The sequence below is a fragment of the Lactuca serriola genome, chromosome 4 (assembly GCF_051521515.1).
Source record: "Lactuca serriola cultivar US96UC23 chromosome 4, Lser_US96UC23_V15, whole genome shotgun sequence".
NCBI lineage: Eukaryota > Viridiplantae > Streptophyta > Magnoliopsida > Asterales > Asteraceae > Lactuca > Lactuca serriola.
Window position 1 is genome coordinate 17314088 of NC_136411.1, and position 15602 is coordinate 17329689.

At 29.5% G+C, this 15602-nt stretch overlaps 1 long non-coding RNA gene across 1 annotated transcript; it reads left to right on the forward strand.

Moving 5' to 3' along the window:
• Positions 1-5213: 5213 nt before the first annotated feature.
• On the forward strand, positions 5214-8630 carry LOC145101093 (uncharacterized). The gene is made up of 3 exons (XR_013705450.1): positions 5214-5987; positions 7683-8304; positions 8406-8630. It is a non-coding gene; the product is annotated as an uncharacterized LOC145101093 (long non-coding RNA).
• The last annotated feature ends 6972 nt before the right edge of the window (positions 8631-15602 follow it).

The following is a 15602-nucleotide window of genomic DNA, read 5'->3' on the forward strand; positions in this document are numbered from 1 at the left end:
ATATTCAAATAGAATAATCCACACACTGTGGTTTTTTTTAGTGAGTGTTCTATTGTTATAGAATTGTATATAAGTTTTTTTTTTGTTTTTTTTAAGAATGTGACGAAATTTTGTATCTGCTAATTTGTTATTCTTCAGAAAGTTCTTTCAATCAATATATATAAGCAGAATATTTATTATTTTATGTTTCAAGAATATTGTTATTTTTTAATATATTCATAAACATATTCTGTTAGAATATCTGAATTAAGAGAATTATCATCAATAAAATCAGATTTTAAAATTAATATAATATATGATCCCTTAACATATGTAATTTTTCTTTTTTAAATTTAGATTAATTTACTAAAATGCCTCTACAATAAATTATATTGTATTTTTCAATTATCTCTAATTCAATAATATTTATTAATCAATTTTTTAAAAATAAGTAAAATGATTGGTCCACAATCAGCTCTACATCTACACAATAGATGGTTAGCATACAATAACTTATATATATATATATATATATATATATATATATATATATATATATATATATATATATATATATATAGGGGATAAGGAATATACATTACAGCCCCACCTAAGCTTAGGTACTAAACCTCTAAAATATGTCGTTTTAACATGCTAAATATACCCGCTTTGGTTTCACTTGGTAAATATGTCATTCTCCATAACATTTCTTTCTTTCATTATCGTTTTATCATCTCCGTTTTCTTTCCTCAATTATCGTTTATTACTTCATCCAAGTGAACATTACTAAACCCTAAACCTAAACCTAAACCCTAAATTTAAACCCTAAACACTAAAGCTAAACCCTAAACCCTAAATCTAAACACTAAACCCTAAACCATAAACCCTAACCCTAAACCCAAAACCCTAAACCTTAACCCTAAACCCTAAACATAAACCTAAACTCTAAACCCTAAACCCTAAACTCTAAACCCGAAACCCTAAACTCTAAACCCTAAACCCTATTGTGTCGATCTTGAATTTACATCTTGAAGTATTAATCGTGAATCCATTAACCGTAATCTTTATATAGTAAAACAATGTATTTTCAAGAGGTTTAGTATCTAAGCTTAGGTGGGGCTGTAATGTATATTCCCTTTTCTCATATATATATATATATATATATATATATATATATATATATATATATATATATATATATATATATATATATATATATATTCTTTATCTATATGTCTCCTGTTGGGTGATGGATGCATTAATATCTTTTTTGATCGCTATAAGTTTTTTCTAAAAACAGTAAACCGCATCATCTGGCCGATCAGTCAATACTAAACCCGTCCAATGGTCCGTTATATGGGTAAATCACAAATCGATAGCAATATTTTGGGCAAATAATATTTAAACCTTTAACCTACTTTATTAAATTATGCACCTCTACTTTTAAACTTCATCACAGAGGCACATTATAAAGGTAGAGGGTGTTCATCCGTCCCACGCCACATAGTATTTTTCTCTTCTCTCAATTCCAACCCTCACAAACCTAAACATTTGGAAATGCGAAATGGGGTCTTTTCAACCCACACATGTTGGTTCAAGTATAAAAACATAAGGTACAACTAGACAATAAATAAGCTTTAAAGGGTTGGTCAGATTAAAAAGTAGTTCAAAATTAACTGTGTCTAGCCTTCACAAAATAATGTTCCTATACGTACCAACGGTACCTAAGACATACCAAAGTTTAAGTTGTTCGATTCCATCGACAATAAAGCTTTTGAGTTTTCATATTCTAGAATTTATAATTTATTTATCATTTATCATATACAGGTGGCTTATCAAATTTATTGTTCATTGAAACTTTTTTTTTTCTTTGTAAAAATGGGTTGAATTTTAAGACACTTTACAAAAATGGATTGATTTTAAATTGGTTTGTATTTATTTTTAGGTGGCCCTAGTAGAAAAACAATGTTTGTATGTTAATATTTTACATTCGGTTCTTCTATTTTTTATTTTAACCTTCATAATTTATATATTATTTTTTTTGCATCTTTTATTTTAGAAAAGTTACATCATATATAAATTTGTATATTAAAAATAGGGTTTTTTCATAAAATAAAAAGTTAGAGGTTTTCTTTTAATAATTTATGTATTTAATGTTTTAGTTTTATTTTATTATTTTATTATAATATTAATGTAATATTTTTATATGACAAAAAGTATTATCTTATTATTATTTTATTTTATTTCTCATATAATATTATGTTACATATATTTTTTAAATTAAAAACAAGAAAAAACATCATAAATGGTCCCTGTGCTTTCCCAAAATCTGAAGTTCCGTGGTTTAAAAACGTCATAGATGGTCCCTGTGCTTTCAAACCTTTTGACGATTGGTCGTTATTGCTAACTCCGTTAAGTTTTGTCTGTTAACTGAAGGGTATTTTCGTCATTTCACTACAACATGGACCATTTATGATCTTTTCTCTTATTTTATAAAAAATGAAACAATATACAAAGGGGGTCCCACCTCTCTCTCTCTCTCTCTCTCTCTCTCTCTCTCTCTCTCTTTCTCGTATGAATACCACCACAATCCCTAAAATACTAAACATGTTATGAATTTTGGGTTCTTGAATCGATGTATAGGAAAAAAAAGGAATAAACTTCGTGGTTACTTCTAAACTAGTTGTCGATGGTTAAGTGCTACAATAATGAGGTGGGGTTTGAGTTAATTGGTACAAACAACGGGGAAACGAATCGCCGTCTTCATTAGGTGGATGAAGAAACAAACGAAAAGAAGGAAAAATTGGGAATCTCCGGTGAGGCTGAGAGATCATGAGAAAGGGAAGGCGTTGACCTCCGACGACCATCGTGGGTTCAATCTTCGTCTGATCGGAAGGGAGAAGTACGAACGAAATCAGCAAATGAGTTTCTCTGGTGGGGTTTAACAGATCACGAGGAGGGAATAGTTGATCCTCGACGTGCCTTCATCTTTACCTTGGTCATCGTCTTCATCTGATGGGAATGGAAATCGAACGGAGTGGTCAAAAGAGGTGGTCCGACGACTGAAATCGGTGAAGATGAAGAAGGGTTGTTGGATTTTCCAACGACCCTTCTCTTGTCTGTTCGTTTCCGGCTAACGCGAAAAGGGAAGGGAGGAATTTGGCCCTCACCAATTTGAGAAAGAACTGGACAAAATCAGAAAGTCGGGTGGGGGCGTGGGACCTTGTCTTCATCCGATTGAAGGAGAAGAAAACGAGAGAACGAAATGGGGTGTTCGAGGGTTGAGCTTCGACGGGAAGGGATCTGTTGGAGGTTGGGATGGAGGCAACAACCTCCTCTCTCTCATCTTCGCGTTTTCTGGCGATCGGAGGACCATCCACCTCCGGTGGGTGAGTCTTGGCAGTCTAATGAAGAAGAAATAGGGACAACAAGAGTAAGTATCGGGGGGGGGGGGGGGGGTTGTGAGGTGCTAAACGAGAAGAAAATAGGAGAGAGAGAGAGAGAGGTGGGACCCCCTTTGTATATTATTTCATTTTTTATAAAATAAGAGAAAATATCATAAATGGTCCTTGTAGTAGTGGAATGACAAAAATACCCTTCAGTTAACGGACAAAACTTAACGGAGTTAGCAATAATGACCAATCGTCAAAAGTTTTGAAAGCACAAAGACCATCTATGACGTTTTTAAACCACGGGGACTAAACTTCAGATTTTGGAAAAACACAGAGACCATTTATGATGTTTTTTCTAAAAACAATAATCTTAAAGTTACAAAAAAATTAATTTAAAAAAAAAAACATATTTTCCAAACAAAAAATATCAAGGTTGTTATGAACTCGACACAAATAGCTCATTTGTCAAACAAATATATGTGTCGGACATGTATTTACACGACATAAAGTTGTAAAACATGAACACGATACAAATTATAAAACTTGTTTTGGGTATGATACCCAAACACAACGGGTAATTAATCTGAGTGATACGTGACGCAACACAAATGTACACGTGTTTAACCGTGTTACACGAAAACACTAATTTACACGAATTTATACATGCATTCTATAATACTATTTTTTAATCTAGGAAAACATGTATTTAATTCGTGTATGTAAGTGTGTATACGTTTGTATATGTTTCACATGTTAAACGGATTTAATTCGTATTTTATATATGTTTAAACATGTAAATTTGTATTTGACATGTGTAAGACATGAAACATAAATTTAGAACTTGTGTTGAAATGAATAAATAAAAAACAAAATCTTCTAAAACTATACACGAAAACTTGTGTCATATATCAAATTATCGGGTCTACCTGATCGTAGGATTGTATGATTCTATATATGATCCCGATCTTGACAACCGTGAATGATATTATTTGTAAGAAAATTATAATAAATAATTATTTTAGTAAAAAAAACTATTTTTATAATGGATATTATATTTTAGATAAAGAGACTATTATAAGATCAAATTAAGATAATATAATTCGTCTAACCGACAGAATATACTGAAATAATAAGATAATATTAAAAAATAAAATAAAAAACAATTATTTTAAAAAAAACCCTTAAATTTTGATCTTGTTTATAAAAAAAAGGCCTCGTAAGTTGTTGGACCGGGTAAAATAAAACACTTACCATTTTTTTGGTTTAATTGCTAATAAAAAAATATTAGGATTTAATTGAATATGATATTAAAGTCTAAGGAATTTTTTGAAAAACCCCCTTTAAAATATTACATAAATTTAGATTGTATATGTTTAATAAACAAATTATATCGTATATGTAATAGAGGTAAAAAAAACAAACTTCACAAAATAAAAATTGTAAATAACATATTTGTATAAGTTAGAAGACTCAAATTATAAGTTAGAAGACTTAAATTATAAACCATAGGGGTCAAATGAAACATTATGAAACTATCGTTGGTTTTCTTGTGGAACCAGTGGAAACCAACTCATTTTTACAAATAAATTTAAAATCAACCTATTTTTATACAGGTTTCCAAAATCAATCCCTTTTAACAAAAATATACCAATTTTGTTCTTAAAAAAACAAACAAACACTCACAAATCATGTTATCCATTTTTTTTTAAACAGGAAATAAGATTTAAAAAAAAAAAAAAAAAAAAAAAAAAAAAAAAAAAAAAAAAGATTGAAGCAATCCCATCAAGTAGATGAGGGAAACCATAAAGAGACCTTCAACTTACAAGATAAACATGGGACACATAACATGCTATGCCATGCCCCCATCCATATATTCCATATCACCATCACCATCTCATCATACCCTCTTCTATGTACGCAATATCCATATGTTCCAATGAAGACCCTTCTCTCCAAGGCATTTTTTCATACACCCAAAAATGTCCAAATGAAAAGACCATTTCCATATATAGAAATCAAGTCCCACAATTGACTCTTCTTTCCAACGCATCCTATTTCCATAATTGGGAAAAAAGATTAAGCATTGATTCTTAATCTTCATCTTCATCACTATGTTCTTCATCCTCTTTCCACAATCCGAAAAAAGTTCCCACATTTGATCCTTTTCTTGTTTCGGTCTCATGGGAGATAAATTCATCCAAGTTCTTGCATGTGGAGACAAGTTATGTGTAGTGCAGCCAAGGATGACTTGCCGGAGATATTCTTAGGTCTTTGTTTATCCATCTTTGAGTTCTTTTTCTATTTCTTAAAACCCCCCAAAAAAATCATACTCAAAAGGTCACGAAGGCACGCATTTGAAAATTTATATATCACCCATTAATCGTAAAGTTTATTAAAGATTCATAAGGTCCGGTTGGTTAATTGCATAAACTATTTATTAGCCTGTTTCGATATTTTCATGTAGACGTACATAGGATAAGAAAGAAAGCATAACGTCGGCAAGTTGTCCTAGGCTACATATCTATCATGTACTCACATGCTAGAACTATGATGAGCAGTATTCAAGATTGATATTGCAGAGAGTTGGGGGATATCATCTATGAAGTGTTTTTTATGGTAAGTCTCTTTTCCCTTTTTTGTATGTTTTGTCTCATGAACAGAATTTGTATTTTGTGTTATTAATGATGCTATATAGATATTTTCTTTTCATTTTAACACGATGACATCATTCCTTAAGTTAATAGTCAGTTTTTGATCTTTAATTTGGTTTATCGATACTTGAGTTGGGAGATATATTAACCACTGGTTGTCATGTTGTAAACTTCCGTATGCTAAAAATAGTTAAAGACTGTTCACAGTTGTGCTTGAAAAAGAAAGGCAAAAACAGTTAATTAGAAAAATTAGAAGAATATATTTGATTGATTATTTCACAAAATGCATATATAGAAACTAAAATGAAACTAAAGTTTGTGATAGCTGGTGATTATAATTATTAATGTAACTTGCTTGCAAGTTGGGTTCATTTAAAAGATGTAAGGTCTTATCTAATAAATTATAATAAATAAAAAAAACAATTAAAAACACCCGATTTAAATGTGATTTTATGGTCCTGCTGATAACATTTATTATTAAATTTTAAAACTACTAAGGATAATATAGACATATAAAAGTATAAATGTATGATGCATCAACTTGTGAATATGACGTATTTAGCCCTTAATCTGTTGTTCTCAAATACTTGCTTTTTGCCTTTTTCATTTTTTTTGAACCTTGTAGAAAGTTAATCAAACTAGACCGCAATAATTTTCATTTTTTTTGAACCTTGTAGAAAGTTAATCAAACTAGACCGCAATAATTTTGATTCATTTGATGATTTGACGATGGATTAATTTACTTTATTATTATTATTATTATTATTATTATTATTATTACTAGAAAAGGTGGGGTTTCCTACAAAAGTTTCCTAGGACCAAAATTTTTTCGCTACTTCCTACACATTACTGAGGAAATTCCGAGGAAAACATACTTCTGGTAATTAATTTGAAGTTCCTCGGAAATTTAGAGGAAATACCGATGAATTATCCGTCTTCGGAAGTTTCTCGGAAGTTCCTACACTTTTCCTACGAAATTAATGTATATTTAACGTTCCTAGGTAGTTCCTCGGTAGTTTGTTTTTTACTATTTTATTATTATAAACAAATGATATCATTTTTTTATATAACAAAAAGCCTCACATTTACGTTAGAAGCATTTCATTTAAGTGGTTTCTAGGAAGTTTCTTAGAAATTGTGAGGGATTTCCTTGGGAATTTTCAAACCAAGGTTTCTCATCAAAATGTCAAACTTTTACCAATTATCCTAGGGTCCAAGTCAATAATTTAATACACATAAAAAAAACTTATAAAGTTAACACAATTAGACAATTCCTAGATATAATACAGGGAGCTCTTGCTCTTGTGGTTTTTGTTTTCAATTTTGACCAATATTTCCTTCGCATTGAACTGGAATCATCGCCTCTAAGCATTGTCGAACCTCATGGAAGGTAAAGTCCTTCAATTTTCTGCATCTTCTTTTCCTTCTTCATCTACTTCATATGAGTTAGAAATATAAATGCTTACTGTTGGTAGGTTTGAGAAATCGATTACTACATGAATCAGAAAATTAATTACCACTTTTGGAGATTTTATATATATATATATATATATATATATATATATATATATATATATATATATATATAATAACTTATGAGATGATCATTAACACTTTATTGAGGTCTTTGACATTTTTTTTTTCTTTTTTTCTTTTGCAGTTGATGTGGTGTATGGTCTGTAAGCTCCTATATTCATTTATCTTATTGTCTAAGTTTGAAAATGTTATTTGGGGGAAATTAAGAGTTTGATTTATTTCGGTTTGTCTTGTAGTTTCAATGTAGTTGAAATGGAGAACCTCTAACCCCATAGAAAATCAACTACCTGAAGCAATTTGGTTGCCTGATGGGCCTTAAAAATTAAATCAAGGAATGATTTGGTAGTGAATGACTTAAGCTACCATTTATGTTGCAACAACCAAGCAAGGGATGGATTGCCTTTATGCTTGAAGTGTTATTGGTATAGATGTCAGTCCAAGCTTCATCCATCTAGTTTTCTGTATATAGTTTATGCAAATGTAAAAATTACCTATTTAAGGTGTGTATTCTTATAGCATCCAGGAATAAATTTTGCATGAAAGATGCTCAAAAGAGTGTGTAGTGTTGGTTGTTAGTAATGAATTGATCAAAAAACATGGGAGAAAAGAATCATATGATACGAAAGGGTAAAATAGTCATTTTTAACATTCAACTACTTATAATATGCTCAGGTACAAGCTGAAGTTGAAACAAATACTACAACAAATTAATCAAGTTGCAGCAATGGTCTTCTTTAGTTGACAAGGTATCTTTTGTCTTTATTTACATTCCACATCCACCAAACAGGAATGTACAAAGGAATGAAATCCAATTCCATTCCATTTCAATTCTTTTTTGGTTTTCAAGGGCAATAGACTTCTTGGTGGAGCTATTCTGTAAATTATACCAACATCAAGGCTGGTATATGCAACAAGCTTGCAATCTACCTAATGATCCTTACATTATTGTTGTAAACACTAGCTAGTACTTTTTAAAACCATTATCTTATTTTTGTGTTTCAACATTTATATTATGTTTGTTTTTAAACCTCTGTTTTGAAGTTATGTTGTAATGAAGAATATTTCAGATTTATGTTTATTGTGTTTGTACATAAACTTCAAACATAATCTGGAAAGTCACTGTAGAACAATGAACTTTTGTGATTTGTCCGACTTGACCAATTATGTTTTTTTCTTGCTCATAAGGTCATCTAACTTTTACTGTACATGTCAATTAGGTCATTATCGTTAGTTTTTAACCATTCCTCCCTTAACTAGTTATCTAAATTACACGAATGGCCCCTATAATTTAAATTTCTTTCGTAATTGGTCATTATCAGCCATGTTTTAAATCACTCGACTAAAACTACCACAATCCTGAAACTCTAGCGACCAAAGTGTAACATTGTCATTATTCTCCTTGTTAAATCTTGTCGAAACACGAAGCTTACCATTGGATTTCGTAAGCAACAACAGTTAAACTCGCAAATCATTCATCAGAAATTGAAGTCGATTTCGACTCCAAAAGTATATTCCCAGTACACGATCAAATCAATTGAAACATTTACATACAACCAATTTCGATCTCAGTTCACTTCTCAGTGTCGAAGCTTTAATTTTGAATTTAATTCGTTGACTTTTCAGATACAACCAAGTCGATAATCAAATACACTATCATCTTCAATCCTTCGATTTCCATCATTCCTTGACCACAATACAATCGACTATTAACACCATATAACGAATACAACACAATAAACTAGGTTATCTGACCCCAAGATGTTCGACCGTGATCCCAAAACGAAACCCAGATCGGGAATGAAAACCAATTCGAACTCCAATCAGTCGAATAACATACATAACACGATGATTTGACTTACACAAATCAAAATCAACTTCAAACTTTAACTATCTACTCTAAGCTTTCGCTTTTCACAAATCGAGCCTTCGAAGTCAAAATAATCGTTGTACGCTGTTCATTCACGAAATCAAAACAATTAGATCCAAAATCAAATTGATATCAACATATCGACATTCGAAGTCGATTTCAACTCCAAATATATATTCCCTGTTCGCTTTCAACCATCGATTATCAAAGACTTTCAAAATCATCAATTTTGACTTTCTGTGTTTGACTCTTAATTGAACTTCAAGAACATATTTGATTTCCATTAATGAATCCACGACATCAAGATGTGAACAACAATACTAGTCAAAATCAGATCGAATGACTCAACGCCATATTGAAACTGTAGTGACCTTTCGATTCCTAACCCAAGCATCGCCAAAATCAACTCTGATGCTTGACTTGATATGAAAATCGAATTAAATGAGTTAAAGAAATATATGGGCTTCGAAGTTGAATGAACAGTAAAGGATTTTAGGTTATGAAATCCAATGGTATGTGCTAACATCAAAGAAAAATTTGCCTATTATTTGGTTTGGTGCTTATGAAATCCAATGGTATGCTCCGTGTTTCAACCAGATTTAATGGGGAGAATAATAACAATGTTACACTTTGGTGCCTAGAGTTTCAAGATTGTGGTAGTTTTAGTTGAGTGATTTAAAACATGGCTGATAACGACTAATTATGAAAGAAATTTAAACCATAGGGGCCATTCATGTAATTTAGATAACTAGTTAACGGAGGAATGGTTAAAAACTAACGATAATGACCTAATTGACATGTGCACTAAAAGTTAGATGACCTTATGAGCAAGAAAAAAACATTATTGGTCAAGTCGGACAAATCACAAAAGTTCATTGTGCTAGAGTGACATTATCCCTAGATTTATTATTATTATTATTATTTTTTTACATTTTGAACAGAAAAGAATCTGGTTTTGTTTGTGTTTATTTTGATTTAAAAAAAATCAGATTTCCTCAGAAATGCATAGGAAAATCTATTTTAATAGTGTCACTAAAAACTGTCGCGAAAACTGTCAAAACAAATACTTCCTAGTAAATTCCTCGGAAAAGTATTGTAGTAGGAAATTCATCGGAAATATATTTCCTAAGAAATTCCTCAACAAAGTACTGTACTAGGAAATTCTTCAGAAGAAATATATTTCCTAGGAAATTTCTCAGAAATAACAACAAAATTGGTATGTAGGAAAATTCTCGGGACTTCCGACAAAAGAGCTCTCCTTGGAAATGCCTCATAAATTTCCTTGGAAATTCCTCACAAAACATTTCTTAGGAGCCTTTTACCTATGCACATATTTTCCTCGGAGTTTCCTCGGAAAACCCGTTTTGTTAGGGATTAATTCCGAGGAAATTGTCCTTCAGAAAAGACGCTTTTTTTTAGTAGTGAATTAAAGGTATATTATTATTATTCAAAATTTTAATTAACAGTGAAACAGATTAAAAGATTGGACTAAAAGTCACCCAAAATATATTCAAATTATTATTCTAACTAGATTATGATCCGCGTTAAACGCGGGAAACGCATAAATAAAATATAAATGTATATAGATATTGCAGAATGATTATAAAAAATCAGGGTTATTGATATTATTGAAATGTATATAAAATACACTGAGGTTGGTAAATATATATAGTCGTTGAAGGACTTCTTTGTAGACAATATTTTTTGTTTTATTAGTTGAACGACCTTCATCGCCACAAAGTACCTTCAAAACTTTTTTACTTGTGACACCGGAAACAACTACATATAGTTAACCATGCGCAAAACGAGTCTACGCAAGTATAATCCAACGTTTGACAATGTACTTTCAAAATACATTGTTATTTTATGGTTATATTGCGAAATAGAATTGTTTATTTTAAAAAATAGCAACTTATTTATGTTTATTTGAAATGAACCACATAACCCCCCCCCCCCCCAACACACACACATACAATATTAAATATATATAAAAAACTCTAACAAAGAAATATAAAAACATTTATGCTTGCTCGATTTAGATATTGCTCATAACTCATTGAAAATGTCAAAATACATAATTGGCACACAACTTACTTGTTATTATGAGACGAATTAAACAATTTAAACAAATGATGATTTTTTATTTTTATTTTATGACAATGATAAAATAATGGAAAAATGAATGCTTACTTCAAGACATTTGCGGACGTTTGAGTAAGGTCTATGGTCTTAACTGCTGAGTATTCATATCTTTCACATATATCTATTAAATAGTTATTCAAGATGAATTAAAAGTTCATTGCTATTTCTTGCCAATTTAGAAGTATGTTTCGACCACTTTTGCATCAGATAAAAAAACATATAGGTTCTTTTAGTATTACTGCAATCATACTTTCATATAAAATTATTTTTTTTCGCATCAGACCAAACTCGGTGTTTTTTTTAAGCATTATTATCATCCTATATTATACATTCTTGATAGTTTTTAAAAGTTAGTTGCAATTTCTCATTTCTTTTTGAAAGTTCGTTGTTATTTCTTGTTGCTTTTATAAATAAGTTTTAGACTATTTTTTGTATCAAACCAAATTTGAAGGTTATTTTTGCATTATTACCATCGTATATGTTACATTTCATTTTTATTATTTGAATATAATTTTTGTAGTTCAAAACCGATACGAATATAAAAATAATGACTACATATTAACCGACTTTCTATAATGTATAATTAAAAATCAAGACACTATAATCATAATTTATTGATGTTAGTTAATATGTAATTTATTTCTAGATGAGGTTAGTTTTTGGTTATTTATTTGGGAAGTATAATATGTATTATGCATTACAAGTGTTTATCTTTTAAATTTAGCATTTGTTACTTTAGAATTTTATTTTGGCTTGAAATAACCATGATCATCCCATATTTAGTATTTTTCTTTTCTTGCACCTTTACTTCCTACTGACTTGCATTCACTAAAACAAGATTTAACATTTAAAAAAAACAAATATGAACAATAAACTATTAAACTCAATGGATATGCTAAAAGAGACATGAGACTTGCCTTTTGTGAGATCAATAATACCAAATTGAACAACTTTCTGCAAAATAATTTAGGAACCGAAGAAAACCTGATTGCCCAGATATCTAATATCATTATTTAAGTCATAACATGTTATATGCCGACAAAATTGAAAATTTCAGCCAAAACTCTGTTACATGTCATCAAAGTTGAAAAAAATCATTTAAAGTTAAATGATGGTATTAATTAAAAAAATTATCTTTCACTTTTTGTTGGATGTATTTTTTTGATGACAAGAACAATTATCAGTCCAAACATAATCCGTAAAAACCATCATAGCCAAATCATAGATCGCTTCATCAACAAAATAGAATACCACGGTCGTAGATGATAATCCAGTTAGAACATCTTTTTCTAAAAGATCAAGAAATGGACAATTTATTAAAATCTTATCACGCTGATAAAAGTCATAACAAAGTGACATAGATTGAATCGATAGTTTACAATAAATATAAAAAATGAAGCCCTATCAGAGATAGAAAAACCTGAGGATGAGACAAAAAAAACATGTAACACTACAAAGTTGCAAACATAAAAAACACATGATGCTAAAAATCTAGAAAAAAAACCAAAATTTATACATGGTTGTGAGGTGAGCGTAGAGAACTTGTGTCAGATTCTTTGAGACATTTCGTCAAACACCTAAGGTGTCTGTTCTAATAACCCATATTTTGAATGTAACATGACAAAAAAAATCCAATGTTACAGGAAAGTACAGAAATGAACTAAATTAACATGTATTTAGATTATACAAATTATTTTAAACAATGTTCCTTCAAAAATATACTTATTGTTGTTTCATACCTACATACAAAGTTTAATAAAAACAATGTTAATTGTAATTATGCAATTTGATTCTACAATCAAATAAAAAATTTCTATAATACCGTAAATATGATATTCAAGGAAATAAGATTATTCCTAGTTTAGATTCTAACTTCTTAGCCTACTTTTGATATGGTTCATGTATTAATATCTAGAGAAACTGGTAGGAAATGATGTTGATATTAGGTGTTGTATATTGTTGTTACTGATAAAAAACTAAGTTGTAGTTTAAATTAAAAGTTCTTTTTATGGTAATTATGTTGCTATAAATTGTAAAAAAAATCACATAGCTATTGCAGTTTGTAGAGGTTGTTGAGTATCGAGTCCAAGTTAATAGGTTAAGAATTTAATATGAAAAATTATACAATTTTGTTTTGTTTGACTTAATCTAGACTGAATGACGTTAATCAATTTCATGTAAGTTGTGACAAAGAATATCAAAATATATATGAATACGTATATTTGATACGGGAACAAAAAAAATATAAAAAAGCGAAAGAAGGTACTGACCTTCTAGTGCACAACAATGAAGGATTGAAGCAGATAATGATGATGGAAGTGATAAACAATAAGAATGATGTTGTAGGAGAAGGTCTGAAGAAAAGCAATGATCGAAAATAAGTACGAGCCGGAAATTCAAGGATGAATCGTATATGTATGTGATAATTTGAATATGATTTTTTGGTATTAATGGTTTCCTAATAAAAATGGATTTTATATTAATGGTTTGCTAATATAAACGGATTTATATTAATGGTTGATATTTAATGTCTTAATTGAAATGGTTTTCACTAATATGTTTTTAAAGTTGACTATTTTAAAACCTTTATAACCGAAAATTCAAGATTTAAAATAGGAGGAAATTTATTAAAATTAAATACATTCTATTTCAATGGATTTAAGTTAATTTTGTTTGACAATTGGAAAACTTTTATTGGAATTAAATACATTCAATTTACGGAAGATGATGTCACCAATTTAATCTAAGGGTGGAAAACATAAGATTGAAATGCAATCAATGACCCAAATTGTTTCAGATGATATCATAAGATTTTGTTTTAATATATATTCAAGATAACATAATTATTGATATGCTTATTTAATGAGTTTTTTTAAAAAGAAAAAACTAATCAGGTTTAAATTTTGAAGCCAAAAACTATAAATAATGAAATTAAATTATGAACAATATTAATTAGGGTTAATGATGACATAGATCGTCAAAATATGTCTTGAAGGAGATGCTTGCTTCAGTTTGTAGAGATTTGTGTGAAGCCAAAACAGAGGTGTGATAATTGGAGATGCAAGGGAGAGGCAATATGCAAATTCTAAGAATACATGAGAAAAAGGAACCACCTTATGGTGCTACATTCTGTTATGAACACACAAAACATCAATTGAAGCACAACCATTGACATGAAGAAGAAGAGGATTAGAGAATTCTAGTTTAAGAGAAAAATAGAAGAGAAAGATGGAGGCGGTTATTCATATTTTTGGCCAGATTTATGGAGAAACCGATGTCTCATATATAAATAGAATGATATGCTTTAATTGATAACATAATTGCTGATTTTAAAGATTCTACAATTAAATGTAATTATGCCCGAATTGTGAAATATATTTTCGAAAGTATGAATAGATTCTATAATTAAATATGAATAGATTCTATAATTAAATATTCCATAATTTAATGTAATTGTGATTGAAATGTAATTGGTAAATTTAATGATTCTATAATTAAATGTTTGAATTCTATTGTGAGAAGATGATGTCATCAATTTGATCTAATGGTAAAAATCATATGTTTGAAATACAATCAAGGGTCTTGATTGCTTCATTGGTGAATTAAAGGTTCTCTTTTAATAATATTTAGAGATAATAACCTTATTTTCCAGTCGTATTAGTATACTTAGTTATTTATAAAATAAAAATGGATAAAATATGTTGATGCATTAAAGTATCAAACCAATAAACATGTATGGACCGTATGTAACAATTATGTATCACCCAATTTGTCGATTAGCTCTAAGCTGTATAAATGTTTATTTGATTGGTTTTAAAAACATTTTTTTGTGTGCATAAAATGCTGTTATGATAAGGTTTTATTGTTGATTTTTTTCCATATAAAAGGACTAAGAGTAAATTACACAACTTATCTATATGGTTTGGGGTAATTTTCATGTTTTATCCCTATCTTTTTTTTCATTCGAATTGTCTATGGTTTGGTTTTGTTTCCAATTTTAATATCAGACTTAAAATAACTATATTATTGTTTCTA